This window comes from Microcaecilia unicolor, chromosome 10 (assembly GCF_901765095.1).
Source record: "Microcaecilia unicolor chromosome 10, aMicUni1.1, whole genome shotgun sequence".
NCBI classification, from domain to species: domain Eukaryota; kingdom Metazoa; phylum Chordata; class Amphibia; order Gymnophiona; family Siphonopidae; genus Microcaecilia; species Microcaecilia unicolor.
This window is the reverse complement of record NC_044040.1, coordinates 82034948-82055385: the sequence shown is the minus strand read 5'-3', so window position 1 is coordinate 82055385 and position 20438 is coordinate 82034948.

Sequence of the window (20438 nt, the reverse complement as noted above, 5' to 3'; positions counted from 1 at the left end):
CTAAATAAATCATACAATATACCATATAAGCTAAAGGCCCTTGTATATTAGACTAATAACCTTAGTACCTTAGCAAGTTTTAAATGATTGAAAATCTCAATACTAAGATACCGACAGCAGTACAGCAGCAAGAGGAGTGCTATCCAGTTTTTTTGCATTGAGTGTCACATGTATGATTACCTCCCAGTTAGTGAGAGGTTACATGTGTGTGCCTAGACATGTCAAACAAGTGCTGGAGGATTGTGCTGAGCGCATGCTCAGGCACAATTCTCCTGCACTTCTACCCCATGATCAGAGATAATTGCGTGCTTAAATATGCATGCAATTATCTCTGATCATAGGTCTAATAATGCCCCACGCTGTTTCAGCGCTATTTTTAGAGCGCTGTTTGGAACAGCGCGGGGCTTTTGATCATCTGCCTGTCAATAAATCCCAGTAGAGATGTCTCAACAATGCTGAAAGAAAGCCAGGTGTGTTGAAGGAGAGAGAGCAGGGTAAAGAATGCATATTATCCCCATCAACTTCTAAGCAGCTTGCAGATGCAAAGAAAAAACATAATTTGAAGTGCCTGTATACAAATGCTAGAAGCCTAAAAAAATAAGATGAGAGAGTTGGAGTATATACCACTAAATGATGAGGTAGATATAATAGGCATCTCAGAGACTTGGTGTAAAGAAGACAAGCAACGGGACATTGTGTTAACAGGGTACAAATTGTTTCACAATGATAGGGAGGTTCAAATTGGAGAGGGGGTTGCACTATATGTGGGGAACTGAGGGAATAAAATAATTCTAGATGAAATAGATAACAGTGTGGAATCATTATGGATAGAAATTCCATGTGCGACGGGAAGGAGTATTCTTGTAGGGCTGTAGTACTGTCCACCAGGACAGAACAAACAGACAGAGGAAGAAATGTTTACTAGAAATTAGGAAAGCTGGCAAATTGAGCAACAGTATAATAATGGGTGATTTCAATTACCCAAATAAAAAAATCACCTCTCTTCTATTAAGGGTACAAAATGGCTGCATTGCAATAAATAGTAGTGGAGAAAAAAGACCACAGAATTATTGGAGCTTAAAACAAACAGCAACAGCTAATAATAGTAAAAGGTCTCATTCAATCACTGGTCAGGAAAAAACTCCACAAAGTTTCAACAGTTCCAACGTTGCAAATAGCTGTTAAATATACCACATAAATAGGCAATATCTATCCCAGTCAACAGAATGTTTTAGCCATGCAATCCAAAGCTACTTGAAAACAACACGTCTGTTAGAGAGAATATACAATACCAATATCTACTACTTTCTGAAAATATAGCTATGTATTGTTCTGTGGAAAATAAGGTACAAACCAAATAACTTGAAAATATAAAGTGTACGAAATCACTCAGGGTGTCACTAAAGCACACACTAGTGCATCAATAGAGCAGAATAGAGCTGTGAGCTACTTCTGTTAACAACGGTGACTGAGTTCACACATCCCAATGATTTCTTATGTGAATGTAACAAATATCATAAAACAATAATATAAATGTTGAAAATCTCAACCGACATGTATCCACACAACAATATCAAAGAATGTGTTGTAATTGTGCATCAAACATAATAAAATCATAAATTGCTTATAAGGCACTATCAAAATTCCAAACACTTAACTGTGGCATTTCTAAACTTGACTGCAGCTCTATGAGGTGCCCCATTTTGTGTTCTTTCATCAGGAGCTGTATTTGCAGCCAAAATGTGTTCAGTTTTTATATCGCCACTTTGGAAATCATTTAATTGAGAATCGAGGCTTACACTTTATTTATATTTTCAAGTTACTTGGTTTGTACCATATTTTCCACAGAACAATACATGGCTATATTTTCAGACACTAGTAGATGCAATCCAAAGCAGCAGTAATAGTATCAAAGTCAGAAATAATTCTTCAATAACAGTACTTATCTGAATGCTGAAAACATCAAATATTCCCAACAGGAGATCACTGTTTCTCCAAGCGGCATCCTCAGGGGAAGACTGGTAGCATAGGCGTAGTTTGACTGTTTCATTTGGGGGGGCAAAGGATGGGGCGGAGCATATTAGCATATTCATTTGCATATATACATATGCAAATGAATATGCTAATATGGAGGAAGGAATTGAAATTTACAGGCAAAATATCACAGATGCACATTTCAAAAAGCTGACATATTTCAATTAATATATTCTGAATAAAATACTTTTCTACCTTTGTTGATCATTTAGTTTTTCTATTCGTTTGGTCCCAGTGTCTTCTGTTTTATGCAGTGTCTTCTTTCCAGTAGGCTTCCCTCTGCTCCCCACCCCTCCCAGTCCCATTCATCTCTTACTCCTTCCCTCTGCTTCCCACCCCTCCCAGTCCCATACATCTTCCCTCTGCTCCCCACCCCTCCCAGTCCCATCCATCTCCTGCTCCTTCCCTCTGCTCACCTCCTTTCCCAGTCCAATCCAATTCTTGGTCCTTCCCTCTGCTCCCCACCCACCCCTCCCAGTCCCCATCCATCTCTTACTCCTTCCCTCTGCTCCCCACCCCTCCCAGTCCCATACATCTTCCCTCTGCTCCCCACCCCTCCCAGTCCCATCCATCTCCTGCTCCTTCCCTCTGCTCACCTCCTTTCCCAGTCCAATCCAATTCCTGGTCCTTCCTCTGCTCCCCATCCATCCCTCCCAGTCCCATCCATCTCTTGCTCCTTCCCTCTGCTTCCCACCCCTCCCAGTCCCATCCCATTCCTGCTCCTTCCCTCTGCTTCCCACCCTCCCAGTCCCATCCATCTCCTGCTCCTTCCCTCTGGCTTCCCACCCTCCCAGTCCCATCCATCCCCTGCTCCTTCCCTCTGCTCCCCACCCTCCCAGTCCCATCCATCCCCTGCTCCTTCCCTCTGCTCCCCACCCCTCCAGTCCCATCCATCTCTTGCTCCTTCCCTCTGCTTCCCACCCTCCCAGTCCCATCCATCTCCTGCTCCTTCCCTCTGCTCACCTCCTCTCCCAGTCCCATCCATCTCCTGCTCCTTCCCTCTGCTTCCCACTCTCCCAGTCCCATCCATCTCCTGCTCCTTCCCTCTGCTCTTCCCCCTCCCAGTCCCATCCATCTTCCCTCTGCTGCCCTCCCCCCGCAAGGTCCAGGATCGTGACTCCGTTTACCCCCTCTCTTCCTCCCTCCCTCCGGCGCAGGCAGCAGTCTTCTTCAACCTTTCTGTGCTCCTGGCAGCGGTAGCGACATATACACGCTGCCTTCGGTCTGCCCCGGAAGCCTTCTCTTCAAGTTCCTGTTCCCACCTATGCGGGAACAGGAACTTGAAGAGAAGGCTTCGGGGCAGAGCTGAAGGCAGCGTGTACGTCGCTACCGCTGCCAGGAACAAGAAAGGCTTAGAGAAGATTGCTGCTGCCTGCACCGGAGGGAGGTAGGAAGAGAGGGGGTAGATAGACACGCTCGTCTCCGTCCACTTCGCTGCTTCCCTGCCCTCTCTGTCTGCGTCCCGCCTTCCTCTGATGTCATTTCCTTTCAGGCGGGATGCGGACAGAGAGGGCAGGGAAGCAGCGAAGTGGACGAAGACGAGCGCGTGCCTGCTTGTTTTTTTTTTTTTACTTCTAGCGCCAGTCCACGTCGTCATCATTTGGGGGGGCATTGCCCCCCCTCGCCCCCCCCCCCCAGTCTACGCCCATGACTGGTAGCATTCTGTTGACTGGAATAGATATTGCCTATTTATGTGGTATATTTGACTGTTATTTGCAACGATGGAACTATTGAAACTTTGTGGTTAAAAATAAGCTAAAAGGGTCAGCTTCAGACACTAAATCAGGCATGGATGTTGTTTAAAAATACCATCTTGGAAGCCCAGACAAGATGCATTCCATGTATTTACTAAGGTGGAAAGAAGAGAAAAACGACAGCCAGCATGGTTAAAAGGTGATGTGAAAGAGGCTACTACAGCCAAAAGAATGTCCTTCAAAGAATGTAAAAAGGACCCAAATGAAGACAATAAGAAGCAACATAATCATTGGCAAGTCAGATGCAAAGCATTGATATAGAAGGTTAAAAAAGACTATGAAAGAGAAACTTGCCGCAGAAGCTAAAACTGACAGTAACAACTTTTTCAGGTACATCAGAAGCAGAAAGCCTGCGAGGGAATCCATGGGACCATTAGATGATGAAGAAGCAAAAGGGGTGTTCAAGGAGGACAAGGCTATAGTGGAGAAACTGAATGAATTCTTTGCTTCTGTCTTTACAGAAGAAAATGTAAGAGATCTACCTACCAGAAATGGTTTTCAAGGGTGATGATGCAGAGGAACTGAAAGAAATCTCAGTGAACCTGGAAGATGTACTAAGCCGAATCAATGAATTAAACAGTAGTAAATTACCTGGACTGGATGGCATACATCTAAGAGTACTGAAAGAAATCTCAGTGAACCTGGAAGACGTACTAAGCCGAATCAATGAAAAACAGTAGTAAATTACCTGGACTGGATGGCATACATCTAAGAGTACTGAAAGAACTCAAGCAGGAAATTGCTGATCTGCTGTTAGTAATAGGTAACCTGTCATTAAAATCATCCATAGTACCTGAAGATTGGAGGGTGGCCAATGTAACGCCGATTTTAAAAAAGGGTTCCAGGGGTGATCCTGGAAATTACAGACTAGTAAACCTGATGTCAGTGTCAGGGAAAATAGTGGAAACTATTATAAAAAATAAAATTACGGAGCACATAAACACAGTTTAATGAGACAGAGTCAGCATGGGTTCAGCCAAGGGAAGTCTTGCCTCACCAATTTGCTTCATTTCTTTGAAGGCGTGAATAAACATGTGGATAAAGGTGAGCTGGTTGACCTGGAGGGGCATTTTTGAAAGGGACATCCAAGTTGCGATTTGGACATCCTTGCAAAACGGTGAAATCCAGGGGTGGGGAAACCTGTATTTTCGAAACAAGATGGACGTCCATCTTTCGTTTCGAAAATACCATCAGAGACGTCCAAATCCTTAAATTTGGTTGTCCCTAGATATGGACGTTTCTGACTTTCGGCGATTTTTTGAAACCAAAGACGTCCATGTCAAAAACATCCTAATGCAAGACATTTGGTCTTGGGAGGAGCCAGCACTTGTAGTGCACTGGTCCCCCTGACATGCCAGGAAACCAACCTGGCACCGTAGGGGGCACTGCAGTGGACCATAAATTGCTCCCAGGTACATAGCTCCCTTACCTTGTGAACTGAGCCCTCCAACCCCCCCCCCTCCAAAACCCACTACCCACAACTGTACACCACTACCATAGCCCTTACGGGTGAAGGGGGACACCTAGATGTGGGTACAGTGGGTTTTTGGTGGGTTTTGGAGGGCTCGCTGTTTCCTCCACAAATGTAACAGGTAGTGGGGTATGGGCCTGGGTCCGCCTGTCTGAAGTGCACTGAAGTACCCACTAAAACTGCTTCTGGGACCTACATGTGCTGTCATGGACCTGAGGCTGGCATAGAGGCTGGCATGACATATTTTCAAAGATGTTTTTTGAGGGTGAGAGGGGGTTAGTGACCACTGGGGGAGTAATGGGAGGTCATCCCCGATTCTCTCCGGTGGTCATCTGGTCATTTTGGGCACCTTTTTGTGCCTTAGTCGTAAGAAAAACAGGTTCGAGTGAAAATATCCAAGTGTTCCTCAGGGACATCCTTGTTTTTTTCGATTATGGGTCAAGGACATCCAAGTGTTAGGCATGCCCAAGTCCCACCTTCGCTATGCCTCCAGCACGCCCCCTTGAACTTTGGCCATCCTTGCGACGGAGTGCAGTTGGAGACGTCCTAAATCGGGTTTCGATTATATTGATTTGGACGTCCCTGGGAGAAGGACGTCCATGTTTCGATTTATGTCAATAGATGGACGTCCTTCTCTTTCGAAAATGAGCCCAATAGTGGGTCTAGATTTTCGGAAAGCTTTTGACAGAGTTCCTCATGAGAGACTCCTGAGAAAATTAAAGAGTCTTGGAATAGGAGGCAATGTTCTGGTGTGGATTAGGAATTGGTTATTGGACAGAAAACAGAGGGTAGGGTTAAATGGCCATTTCTCTCAATGGAGGAGGGTGAATAGTGGAGTGCTGTGAATAGTGGAGTGCTGCAGGGATCAGTACTTGGACTGGAGCTATTTAAAATATTTTTAAATGATATTGAAATAGGAACAACGAGTGAGTTGATTACATTTGCAGATAACACAAAACTATCCAAGGTTGTTAAAACACATACGGTCTGTGAAAAATTGCAGGAAGACTTTAGGAAATTGGAAGACTGGGCATCCAAATGGTAGATGAAATTTAATGTGGACAAACACAAAGTGATGCACATTGGAAAGAATAATCTGAATCATAGTTACCTGATGATAGGGTCCACCTTGGCGGTCTTTACTCAAGCAAAGATCTAGGTGTCGTTGTAGATAATACACTGAAATATTTTGCCCAGTGTGTGGCAGCAGCCAAAAAGAACAATCAGGATGCTAGGAATTATTAGGAAAAGGATGGTAAATAAGACTGAAAATACTATAATGCCTCTTTATCGCTCCATTATGCAACATCACCTTGAGTTTTGCATTCAGTTCTGGTCATTGTATCTCAAAAAAGATATATCGGAATTAGAAAAGGTTCAAAGAAGAGCAACCAAAATGATAAAATGGATAGAACTCCTCTCAAAAGAGGAAAGGCTAAAGAGGTTGGAGCATATTCACTTTACAGAATATGCTTAGACGCGCTTCACTTTACAGAATATGCTTAGACAGTTGTGTGCATAAATTCTAATTAATGCCAGTGTCATAATTGCTTGTTAATTGGCAATTATCATTGCTGATTGGCTTGTTAACTAATTAAGTTGCACATGCAAATCCAGAATATGACTGGATTTGAGCGCGCAACTTAAGTAGTACTACATGGAATCCGGGGGATTATGACCAACCTGATCTAATTATCTGAAATAATGGACTTCAATTTACTTGCATGCAATTTAAACAGTTATCTGCTGAGTGGGAATTTGAACATGTTACGACATCATCCAGTCACACACAGGCTAATGGCAAACTGAATCAACTGTAAAGATAGTGAAGAACTTGTGCATGAAACCAAAAAGGGATAAAAACCCATGCAAAGCTATTCTGCTTTGGAGGGAAAAGGGCATGAGCCAGCACAGCATCTAATGTCAAGAGTACTGAAGACATCTCTGCCAATAGCCAGTAAGCTACTTGAGCCCTATGTAATACAAGGCATATCAGCAAACCTTCAACATAAGAGGCATGAAATTTGTCTGAATTAAATATTGGGGACTCAGTCCTCATAAAACCATCATGGAAGATTGCACAAACTGTTAGCAATTGGGTACTTGTGAGCAAAAGGTCACGCCGTGATCATATCTAGTGGACATGGAAGGAGCTCTCCAGTGCCACAATCGAGTGGATCTGTGAGCAGATGAGCAGCCAACTTCATAAGGACAGCAAGCATACAGCTCCACTGAAGGGTCAACCAATCCCTCCTGCTCCAGTGAACTTCCAAGCATTGAGAATACAAGGGCTACAGGAAACAGCAGTGAAGAGAATCTTGAGCCAGTGGGCACACTTGTCAGAAGTATGGTACCAACCAAGTACACCAGCCATGTTGGACAACAGCCCACCAATGCCAGACAGGGATCAGAGGCACTCAAATCCATCTCAACAACCGGATCTGTAGGGCATTTACAGTAGAAAGTTGTTCATAACCTCAAAGAAAAAGGGCAAGATGTTAAGTTATACTGATGATACCTAGTGACTCATTTGTTATAACTCAACTATTTTCCTACTTCCTTATTGTTGCCACCTTTAGCATTTTGATTAACTAGATAATAGTTTCTGTGCACCAGTTGCATTTAATGTGTCTTTATTTCTAACTGAAACATGTACCTCCTTGCTGACAGCTTTCATTTTTCTGACTCTTAGGAGCGAAAGTTTTCTGCTGAAATTTCAGGAGCTTAAAAGTTATGCTTATAAATATAAGCCTGGCGTTCATTTGCCTAGATTTAGAAGCCTAATTTATTAGCCGTGTGCTGAAAATCTGTGCTCAGCTCCAAACATTTACCCCTGCTCTAAATAAGCCCTGTTGCCACCCATTTTTAATTCTCCTTAATTTTGGAGTTTAGTGAATTTTTTTTTTTACTTAATTACATTCACATTTATCACGTAAATGTAAGGAAAAACAGAAATTAATATAAGGAAAAAGAAAAAACATTTTCTCTCAACAATATATATAATTGTCCACAATTGGGGATCCAAGATCAGGAAAACAATCTCAAAGAAAATAAGAAAAACAACCAAGTGGTTAATCTTACAAATTCATATTTTCTGAGGAAGGAAGGTTAATCGGTAATTGCAGCCGGTACAGTGGTAACTAAAGGAAGTTGCTGCAGAGGGTTCTTCATCTGTTCTTTTAACTCCACAAACTCTTGTATTTCTTGGGTTCAACAAATAAGTAATAAGGAAATAAAACACTTACAAGGGAATCGCTCTAGGAAGGTCCCACCTAGGGCAATGATTCTTGGCTTAAAAGCCAAGAGGTCACACCTCCTAGTCTGCGATTCCCTTGATATATCAGGAAATATATTTATCTTTGAACCCAAAAACTATCAGCCATGTATCGAAATACAATTTCAAACATTGTTCCTATCTAAATCAAAGGCAAAAGTCACTAGTAATAGAACTCTATATATAGGGTATTTTAGGAAGATTTATCATTTTCAAGTTATTTTCCTTAATGGTTCTCCAGAAGTTCCACTTTTTTACAAGAAACATGACTGTCCTTCATTACCAGATTAACTGATTTTCGTAGAGAAACCATTTCCGTAATCAAAGTCTCTATTTTATATCTTGGACTTCCACTTTGTTAGATAAGTATTAATATAATAATCACATATTTATTCCTGAAAAAATTTTGACATCCGAAGAAGAGAATTATTCACACTCTGCAGCACTTCCCATAGTGCATCCATTATGACATTTTTGGCTTCACCAGGGTCCCAATTTCTCCACAGAAACCGCTCCAGATATCTTCGGGGGGAAGAGCTCACTCTCCAATCCCCCAGTTGGTTTATTATCCAGAGTCAATACTGCGCCAGGACCTCCTCGGATTGCGTGAGAATCCTAACCCACTTCGGGCGTTTCCACTGTCGACCTCCATAGCAAAGCGTTACTGTTTCCGGGTCTTGGAGAGGTCATGCCAACAGGGGGACTCAAAGTCACTCCCTCTCCACTGAGATTCGGCGATAAAGCCTTGCTGTTCCCCGAAGCAGGAACCAATATCCCCGACGTTATGACCCCGAATCTCTCCAAAGTAGACTGAGAAGTGGTGGGAACCCCAGCCGTGTTCGAGGAGGACAACACCACGGCTTTGCCTTTTTTCTTCCCCATTCTCTGGGGAGCGCGCCTACTTCTTCAGGCATTCTGGTGTAAAACGGGAAACTCAACTAACGTACGTCCTCCCCTCGACGCCATCTTGGATCTTCCAGTTTGGGACACTCTTTGTCTGGTTTCTCCTCAGAGGCCTGTCTGATAAGGTAACCCTTCAGCATAGCCCTCTAAGTCATTGAAACACGGAAGCCCCTCAACCACTTAAAAGGTGGTGTCCTTTCAGAGGGGGAGGTTTAGTGAATTTTTAAGTATAAACCTCCTAGGCACTCGGTAGTAAATTTTCAAAAAAAGCCAATTTAAGAGCATAACTTTCACAGGGGCATAATCCTTTGAATATCAGGCCTTAAATTACATTATCTACCATATATTTCAAAAAATGTTAGAAGCATTTCTTCTGAATTTTTGAACTTTTGCATCAGACTCATCCTCTGAGTCTAAGGACATTTTCTCCAATTATACATTTTAAAGCATAACCTTAAAGCAACATGACAACAAAAATATAAAAATAGATTATTATACCTTTTTCTCCATGCAGAATATTCTAATACACATTGAATGTTATCTTCTTTAGGCTTTGTATACGTAAGCATCCAGGACTCTCTTCAGTTTTGCTCCAGAGTCCTGCCTAGCCTTAGAATCTCTGGTTCCCTGATAAGTCCCAACAGAAGACTAGATGAAACTAGGAGGTAAAGCCTGGAAGCAACACTGAAGGTGTGATCCAAATAAGTTTTCAGATCTGTGTAGAGACCTCCTGAGTTTCTAGCAGTAAATAGGTGACCTATTTATTCCACCCAGTGCTTTCCAGAATCAGGAGAGATCTCTTTATCAGTCAGGTAATGGTAGGAGGAGGCCTCAAATTGGAGAGAAAAGTGACTGGTATAAAACCCAACAGTCCTGTTTTCCTTTTTTTGGCTGGCTAAGTCCCCCAAAAGAAAGAAACCAAGGTAGACCTACATGTCACGAATGCAGAGGAAACACAGTGGGAACGACCAAACGAGTGAACCAGAAAGTCATTAGAAAATTTCACCAAGTGAGTTATTACCACAGGAGTACAATGAACAGTTATTAGCACAGAGACACCATTTTTTCAGTGCTAATGGCTGCCTCAGATTGTGCTGCTATGGTAATAACTTAGTGAAATTCTTTTACAACTTTGCAAACATAAAATACTATTTAACTAGGACTCCTGAATGATAAAGACTTTAATGCTGAAAAGCTGCCGTGTTGTGTCCCATTGCCTGTCTACAACTGATTTTCTTGGATGTATGTGAATTGTGCACCACTGTTCAATAGAGAACATCTTTTGATGAAGTCCTGGCTCACCCGTTTGGTCATTCCCACTGTGTTTCCTCTGTGTTCTTAGCTGGCTAAGCCATCATACCACCACATGCTTTTTTATGCTCAGAATAGCTAAACCAGGACACCACTCAGAATTAGCTATATTAAGATGTTGGGGAAGAGGGAGGCCCACTGACAAAGGAGAAAAAAGGGTTACTGCTGATCCAGGAAAAGGAGCAGAGGAGAAGAGGACAACCTCTAGAAAAAGAGACCTGGGGGGGGGGGGGGGGGGCATGGTTCTATGAAAAGTGCCCAGAGAGAAACTAAGAAAAGAAGATGAATTGACTGTATTTTACTGTTATTTGCATTTTTCTAACTTTCCACCTGTTGTGATAGGAAGCTAAGGCCGCCTATCATGCAGTAGGAAAGCATAGAAGCAAGGAAATATTCCTACTGTAAATTCAGGCACTGAAAAGCAGAGGTTCTTTTAGAAAGGTTTTAAACAACAAATCCCCGAAGGCCATGTGGGGGCCTGGTGTCAGGAGTGCTGAACTAAGAGAACCAGGGAAAGCTAATGAGTCCTCATTAATCTAGCTGGTCTAATTATCACTGCAGTCCTGAAAGTGAGGAATTCAAAAGGAGGGGTTTCAGCCTTGAGGAGAGAGACTGACTGAGGACACACCACCAGGACAGAAGCACTCTGAAGTAGAGCTCTGCACAGGAATGGGGTTTGTGGGGGTTCTCGCTGGAACGGAATAAGAAGCAGTTCCTGCGGGGTTCCCGTGGAAGTGTAAGCTGCACCTGCGCCACCTCTCATCTACCGAGTACCAAGTTCTTTGAGTACTGTCTCTTCCTCCTCCTTGCTTTAACAGCACAAATGAGGTGGTAGAGACACAAATGATGACAGAATTCAAAAAGGCGTGGGATGAACATAGAGGATCTCAAATTAGGAAATGGAATTTATAGAAAAACCTAAACTTAAATGGCTGCATGTCTGTGGATGTGTTAAGTGACGCTTAGATGGCGACTCTGGCTGTGATGAACTAGGGTCGACTTTATGTTCTGTGTCTCATATATGGCAATCTGGTTTAGGATGGGCTGGAAAGGGCTTAGACAGCAAATTCTAAGGCTGCAACATGAGGACAGTGCTGGACAGACTTTTACGGTCTGTGTTCCACAAATGAGAAGATGAATAGACTGGAGTGGGCTTCAATGGCAACTCCAGCAGTTGGAGCATAAGGATAGGGCCAGATAGACGTCTATGGTCTACGTCCCAGAAACAACAAAGTAGGACCATAATCAAGTATATAATATCACACTGGTTGATTTAATCATGAATTGATAATGAGTGTGACTATTGAGCAGACTGAATGAACTGTTCAGGTCTTTATTTGCCATCAGTTACTATGTTACTATCAGTGAGTTTTCTCTAGCAAAAAGGTGCCGGTACTCAAATGCTAGACCACCCTTCAGGAGTGGAGTGATCACTGAGGGACCCACCTCATAATAGCCAGGCCCCCTGCAACCTGTCACAGAATCTATGACAAGGCAGAATTGGTGTGTAGAGCCTGAGTTTGTTCATTAAAACTTGGGTTCCATGGGTCAGTTTTAGCAGACAATGGAAAAGGTGCCGGTACTCAGTACCTCCAAGTACCCCCTCAAAAAAAGCCCTGGTTACTATTAATCCTCTTTGCTTCCAGGCTGATTCGCAGACCTCAGCTCTGACACAAGCACGAGCATCAGTGTCACCTGACCTGCTGGCGCGTGCATGTGGCGACCTCTCAGTACACAGTGCCAGTGAATCAGAGACAAATCTTACATGAGCGCACCAGAATGTTTCAAGTTCTAATTTCCGTTCCTTCCTTGCCTACAGTGCTGTCGCTCAAATCAGAGAGAGACTGCGAGAGCAGACCGGAATTTTCTTTTATGTACCATTACATTCTTGTGGGGACGAGTCAAATTCTTGCAGGGACGGGTTATATTCTTGCCCTAACAGGGAAGAGTGCAGCTGTTAGTTGAAGGAAGGTGAAAACCTGGATTAACTCCAGAATTAAGGATGAGTCCCAGACGGATGATGCATGTTTGTCCTTCTGCATGTGGGAAAAAGGGAGGAAGGAATCTAAGTGGTCAATATTTAAGGTGATTTAACCGGGCAGAAGCAGTTCCTGGCTGGTTAAATCACCTGTTCAGGGCTAACCAATCATTTTCAGTGGCATATAAGTGGTTAGCGCTGTTAAAAAAAAAAAAAAATATATATATATATATATATATATAAATTAAAAGGTTAGTGCTGAACTTTAGACTGGCTATTTTGGGAGTGTTCTTTGGGTGGGGGGGGGGGGCAGTCACTTGGCTGGTTAAGTGCTGATATTCGGAACTTAACCGGCCAGATTAACTGCATAAACAGGATTGCATAAAATCAGTCCTATCTTTATGTGGTAACCCATAGCCAGTTAACAGCTGAATATTGCATTTAACTGGCTGTATGTTAGGCAGCTCTTCAAACTCAGAAATTCAATACTGATGCCTGGTAATGGCCTGGCACTAAATTTCTGGGTTTAGTACTAGTGGCGGCCACCAAAACGCTGATCGTTGCCAGCTGAATATTGGGCTCTAAATGTATATTGGAGTCTGGCAATTGTAGGGTTACTAGTAATTATTCAGTGAATGTTGTAAGTAAGTGGGGAAAGGGCCAGATAATAGGAAACCCCCCACAGCTATTCTACAGTTGGATTTTTGTGAGATGGAAAGCAAGGCCTGGAACTGTGTCCTGTAGTAAACCTGGATGGGATTAATTTTAAGTTGTCAGAAGCATTCACAAGCTGACTGAGTATCACTGTATGTAGCAGAATGTGTTTTGTTTGTTGATTTATTTTTTGGACTCAGTAAAGAATCAGGATAGTCAAAGACAGTCCTCAGTGTTTGACTCATACGGAAGGGCCCAGAAAGTTGTTGGAGATATCCCAAAGCTAAGGGGAAAGTCCTGTCCCTATGGCCAGAGGGGGTGCTCTGGCAGTGGCAATTTAGCAATAGCAGCCGGTATCATCACAGTGTTCCACTATTTAAAGACTTTCAGTAAACTTTAAGGGTTCAGAACAAAACCTGGACTGGACTTTTTGGAAGTGGAAGTTGCCAGAGTGAATGATCCTAGGGACCACAGCCTCCCAGCATTAGCTGTGCACGACAGATGCTAGACCTGCCCAGGATAATGCCAGCTCCTATAAAATATATACACTGGGGCTCCCACAAAGAAATCAATGCACATGGAGGGACCACACACCATGAGGGCTACACCTGATTTATGCTTTTTGGGCTGTATGAGACTGAGTGGGCTATAGAGGCACAAGCATGGGAGAGAAAGAGGTCTAAATATCATTGCACAGTAACAATCACTAAGTGGACCAAGAGTACATTTTCAAGGGGTTCTGAAAGAAAATGATGTCAATGTCTTTTGCCTGAAGACTGCTACTGTGATGTTCAGACAATAGAGGGACGTGATGAGATAGTAGGAAGAGATACGTGCTTAATTTTTCATGCTTTAAATGGTAGTACTTCAGAGTTGTTCATTTCATCTCTTTCAGATTTTTCTTTCTTCCTGTCTAAGGGATATTTTTATATTAACACTTCTGGCTTTTACTGGTGTTTGATGGAAACGTCATTACAAGGCTATGTTCTCTTTTTCAGCTATTATGTTTTGGAATGCTCTTCCTCTTAGTATTCATTCTGAGTTTAATTATATTCAATTGCATAAAAAACTGAAGGCATTGTTTTATTTTAATTATGTAGCTCCTCTTGTTGTTTCAAGTTCTTGAACCTCATGCTGGGACTAGCGCAGCCAATAAATTTCAGATTAGATTAGATACACAGCTGCCATCACTGAAAACCCATGGTGTATCTCTTTTATACCACATACAATTATCATAGCCATCAGTGGGGAAGGATCAGTTTCATATGGGGTTCTATGCCTAGGCATGGACAATTAGGCAGACCTGGAAATCAATACATACAGGCATTAAGCAAAACAACAATGCATTTATTATTAAACCATTTCCTATAGCAATCAATTGCTTTGAACTGTGAAATTTAAAAGAACCAAGAAACATAGGGCTCCTTTTACTAACCCACAGTAGTGATTCCCATGCAGCGAATGTGATGAAGCCCATAGGAATACCGCAGTTTTGTAAAACGAGCCCTATGTTTCTTGGTTCTTTTAAATTTCACAGTTCAAAGCAACTGATTGATATAGCGGTAATGATTCCCATGCGGCAAATGTGATAAAGCCCATAGGAATATCGCCCATAATATGCTAAGCTGATTTATATGTATAAACCACCCTATATGAATAAGTTGCCATTTTAGAACATCGCCATTGGCACACACAGTTTTGAAGGAGGTGTGTTTTGGGCATGGCTAAGGTAGTCCTTCAAAATATATGTGTGTTCTGTATTTTAGAACTGCAGTACATGTGTATTTTGGAAAATTTCTGCTTTGGCATTTACAGTTGATTCCAGCTGTTTGAGCCTGGGGAGAGAGTTTAAGGGGGAATTAATACATATCTCTTTTGGTTAAAAGTCAGCCCAAGATTGCAAAAGTTTGAGTTTATCAGCTCAGTTCCATAATCAGCTCTCATCATACATGGAGGCTTGTACAATCCATCATTTACAACTATAAATGGTGGTGCTTACACATGTAGGTTGCAAAATCACGTGTAGGACCAGCATTTATGCAAAGCCCTGGAGCAATGCCATTCTTTTGTATATTTTTTAAAATGGCTTCCTCTGCTGTAAGTGTTGCCAAATATACATGTATTTTCCATAGTACTGTATGTTCCTTTCAAATCCTCTGTACTTACTGAGCCTTTTATAAAGTACTACTATGGTTTTGCATTCATCAATCTAAATATCCTTTTAATGACCTCAATGTTCTATACTGGTGGTTCCCAAACCTGGTCCTGAAGGCACCCCAGCCAGTCAGATTTTTGGGATATCCACAATGAGTATTCATGAAAGATATCTGCATACACTGCCTCCACTACATGCAGATCTTTCTCATGAATATTCATTGTGGATATCCCAAAAACCTGACTGGCTGGGATGCCTCCAGGATCAGGTTTGGGAACCACGGTTCTAGACAAAAATTGGAGCTTGACATCTGATATTGTGCATCAAGACAAATTTAAGATGACCAAAAATACAAAACATATTTCTTAGGAAAATTGAGAAAGCAGAAATAACAGTATGTAGTTCAAATCTGGTATTTTTAACATAACATAGCACAAGTGAAAATAGGTGATATTTTGGATGATGGCATCTAACAAAATGGGGACACATTTTACTATGGTTTAAAAAAGGAAAGTCGAGTTTTGTAATGCAAAATTAGAATGAAACAAGAAACATAATCCTTGTTCTGTAAACTAAGGATATTTTCCATTGTAAGGTATATAGTACCACCTAGTGGTTAGTGTCAAATATTGTGCATTTGGGTTGCAGAAGCAGGAATATAGTACTTCAGAAAAATAGCAATAGAAGTGGTTATAACAAGGATTTTTTATGTTTTTATAAAGAATTTTCTTTATATACATTGTTATTACATTGAAACTTAAAAGTAATATGTGAGTCATTACTATGTTCCTGTATTCCTTGAAAAAGAGTTGAACCTAACCTCCCACAGGAAAGGCAGGATTCAGGTTTGAAAAGGTATTGATGGCATTCAGATGATTCAGTCAAAAAAGAGAGTGTTGTTTGGCTGAACCATTGCTTTCTGCATGGGCTGCCTCACCTCCCTTTGATGGGCCTATCATAAAGACTGACATTAGGCATGATGCACCTATCTTGCAAAGGGAAGAAGTTTCCTTTCCTGAAGATAAAGCTTGTCTTATATTGGGTTGTGCTCATTGATGTAGAAGATGATGTGGGTTTTAATGCAAAGAGACCCTGCAGGGTGCTTTAATGGCCTTTGATGATATCAACCAACTCTTTGATCTTTTGCTAGGAAGGTTCTCACCAGTACAAAGAGACATCAGCCAATTTGTTTTGGATATCTTCTTTATGTCTACAGATCCATAACCATTCTAATCTCTAGCAGTGATGGCTGAGGCTAAAATTTGTGAAATTGTGTTAAAAGAATCAATACAGAACAAATAATTGAGTACCACTCTCATCAACTTCAGGGAGAGCTACTTTTAGCGTAGTCTGAGTCTTAGAGGAAGGTTCTTAGCTACAGTTTGAGCTATGCCCTGAAATTCTATAAATGGTGTTTAAAAATTGTGCATGCAAATATGGGCATGCACCCAATTTTCACACACAATTTAACTGAATAACAAGCCAATTAGTGTCAATAATTGGGTGCTAATAATCAATTATCAACACTAATTGCATAAATTGAAATGTATGCATGCATTTTTAGTCACGGGGATCTGTTCATAAATTTATGCACAGCTACAAAAAGGGGGCACTGTGATGGGAGGGTCATAGGCAGATCAGGGCCATTCCTACAATTATATGTGGTTATAGAATAATGGGGATCCTTGTGTAATTTGGATATGAGGAGCTATACCAGGATTTACTTGGTGTAAGTTCTCACATCTGAAGTTAGGCACCGATCCCAATGCTAAGCATTCTATAAACTGTGCCTAACTTTCAGTGCCATTTATAGAATAACAGCATGTTATTTTTTTTGGCACTATTTATAGAATTTGGTCCATACTGGACTATATAGAACTGGGGAGAAGTTATTCTTGCACAGAGTAAAAAGCCATGGAAAGCTTTCTTGCCCAAATGTCCTAGGAGTTATTGGTTCTGTCCTGGAGAAGTATTAAATCATTTTAATACTTGACATTTTACCTTGTTTTCATCGCTGATTATTCCATAACTGAACTGTGAGATAGCTGTTTTTTAAATGATAATTTGCATTTAGTAAGATACACACAAATAATTATACTTTGAAAGAAAAAAAAGGAAAGAACATGTTTAACCCATAATTATTGGGAGGAAAATTATTTATAATTATAAATAGTCCACATTTGTGGGACAAGAATTGGTATAAGAGATAGCTGTGTTTTTATTAAATCCAGGTTTAGACCAGATTATATTTAAGGTCTAATTTTTATGCGTAGGCTGCAAAGATGTTGGAGTCTTCCACATATAAGCTTGAAGTAATGTGTACTGAAAAAGCAACCATAAATTTGAGATCTTCAATAAACTTCAGCAACCCAAAGACATCAGATTTTGGCTCGGCCTGTTGTTGCAATGGAAAGGGTGGCTTCCTTAGCCATCTCTAGTATGAATCTAGGATATGATTTCATACAGGGAGAAGTTAAGTGGAGATGGATTAAACAGGATAGCCACTGATAGGTCAACTTGCTCAGAGGTGATGACTGTGGTCCTGGAAGTCTTCCAGAATAGTCTGAGACTGAGAGCATGCTGAGCAAGGAGATGAAGAAGGCAATGAATAATCTTCTTGAAATTCAGAATCCAATAAAGACAAGAGGGAAAATAAATACCTGAGAGCCCGTCTGACGGGCAACTGTATCCTTGGGCTGGGCAAGCTGCAGAAGGACAGGGGGGAGGGCTCTGTCGGTAGAAGGAGTGGGAGCAGGTGAGGGGGGCAGAGGGAGAAAGAAGAGGAGAAATTCAGGAAGGGGAAGCATCTTTTAAAGTAAGTATTTCCCACCTGGGCTCTCTCCTGAGGATTGGGTGAGAAGGCTCTGGGAGGCCGGATTTGGAAGCAGATATTTAAGGTACCACCGGGGGAGCAGGGCCTTTTCCTGCTTCCTCGGAGGTGGACTGTTTGACTGAGCTGCATGCAGAGTTAGAAATAAGCTTATCTGGTGCAGGGCAGCTCTTATGGCTTCCAGGGATCCCCATACAGCGCCTCAGCTGATGATTTCAGGGAAGACGTTTCCTTGACAGTGGGGGGACTCATTTGATGAGGATCTCAGCCCAGACCAGCTGAGATCTGCTGCCTCCTCATTCCTTGCTTTGGAAGCTCCTGATGTGAGGGAGAAGAGTGCACAACTGCTAGGTGGCACATGGGGCAGGAAAGGAAAGCCTGCGAGGCCTGGGCAGTCCAAAACTGCAAGGAGCGAACAGGACCCCTTGGGGAAAGGCTTCTTGGGGTGAAGTGGCATAATCAGGGTCATCACGAATCCCTCCATGAAGTTAACACCTTTTGCAGGAGTAAGAATTCTGCTTTATTGCAGAGCAGTGTGGGTTCGGGCCCAGTGACGATTCTCAGCCTTTACCCTCCGGTTGAGCTGTAGGGGAGGGCAGGACTACTACATGGGGTCTCTTTCTTCAATTTATTTTTCTTTCCTAGTATACAGTCTTCAATCCCCCCCTATATATATATATATATATATTTTTTTTTTTTTTAACCTATGGCTTGCAATTTCTTCCTCTCATTCTGGTTCTTCTATTTCACTTCCTTTTATTTCCCAGTCTCTCACTAACTCTATTCTCTTTCTTCTCATCCCCCCAATTCAGCATTTGCCCCCTCTCTCTCCCACATCCTTCCAGCATGTGCCCTCTCTTTCCCCTCTCCATACAGCATCTTTGCTCTCTCTCTGCACTTTTTCTCTGCTCCCCTCCATCCAGCATCTGCCCCCCTCTCTCCCCCTTTTCATCCATAGTAATATAGTAACGATGGCAGATAAAGAGCTGTATGGATCATCCAGTCTGCCCAACAAGATAAACCATTTTACATGGTATGTGATACTTTATATGTATACCCGAGTTTGATTTGTCCTTGCCATTCTCAGGGCACAGACCGTAGGAGTGTGCCCAGCACTCTTCTTGTACTAAAAGTTCTGAAGTTAATGTTGAAGCCCCTTAAAATTTACATTCAAGCCCATCCATATCTATTCAGTCATGATAAGGGCATAGACCGTAGAAGTCTGCCCAGCACTGGTTTTGTTTCCCAATTACCGGTGTTGCCACCCAATCTCCACTAAGATTCCACGGAACCATTCCTTCTAAACAGGATTCCTTTGTGTTTATCCCACGCATGTTTGAATTCCATTACTGTTTTCATCTCCACCACCTCCCATGGGAGGGCATTCCACCCACTCTGTGAAAAATACTTCTTGACATTACTCCTGAGTCTGCCCCCCTTCAACCTCAATTCATGTCCTCTAGTTCTACCGCCTTCCCGTCTCCAGAAAAGGTTGTTTGCAGATTAATACCTTTCAAATATTGGAACATCTGTATCATATCATCCCTGTTTCTCCTTTCCTCCAAGGTATACATGTTCAGGTTGACAAGTCTCTCCTCGTATGGTTTACAACGCAAATCCCATACCATTTTTGTCGTTTTTCTTTGCACCGCTTCCAGTCTTTTTACATCTTTAGCAAGATACGGCCTCCAAAACTGAACACAATACTCCAAGTGGGACCTCACCAACTTCTTATAGAGGGGTATCAACACCTCCTTTCTTCTGCTGGTTATACCCCTCTCTATGCAGTCTAGCATTCTTCTGGGCCACAGCCGTCAACTTGTCACATTGTTTCTTCACCTTCAGATCCTCGGACACCAACACCCCAAGGTCTCTCTCCTGAGTCGAGCTTTCTCTTTTGGGTTTCTGCACCCCAAGTGCATCACTCTACACTCTTGGCATTAAATTTTAATTAACCTTAATATAGCAGGGGAACAAGTCTTATGCACAGAGTACTATCCTATATATCCAATAAAACTGCACTCTGACAACTCAAACAATGTTCTTAATTTATTGTTGCAAAACACTTATCATC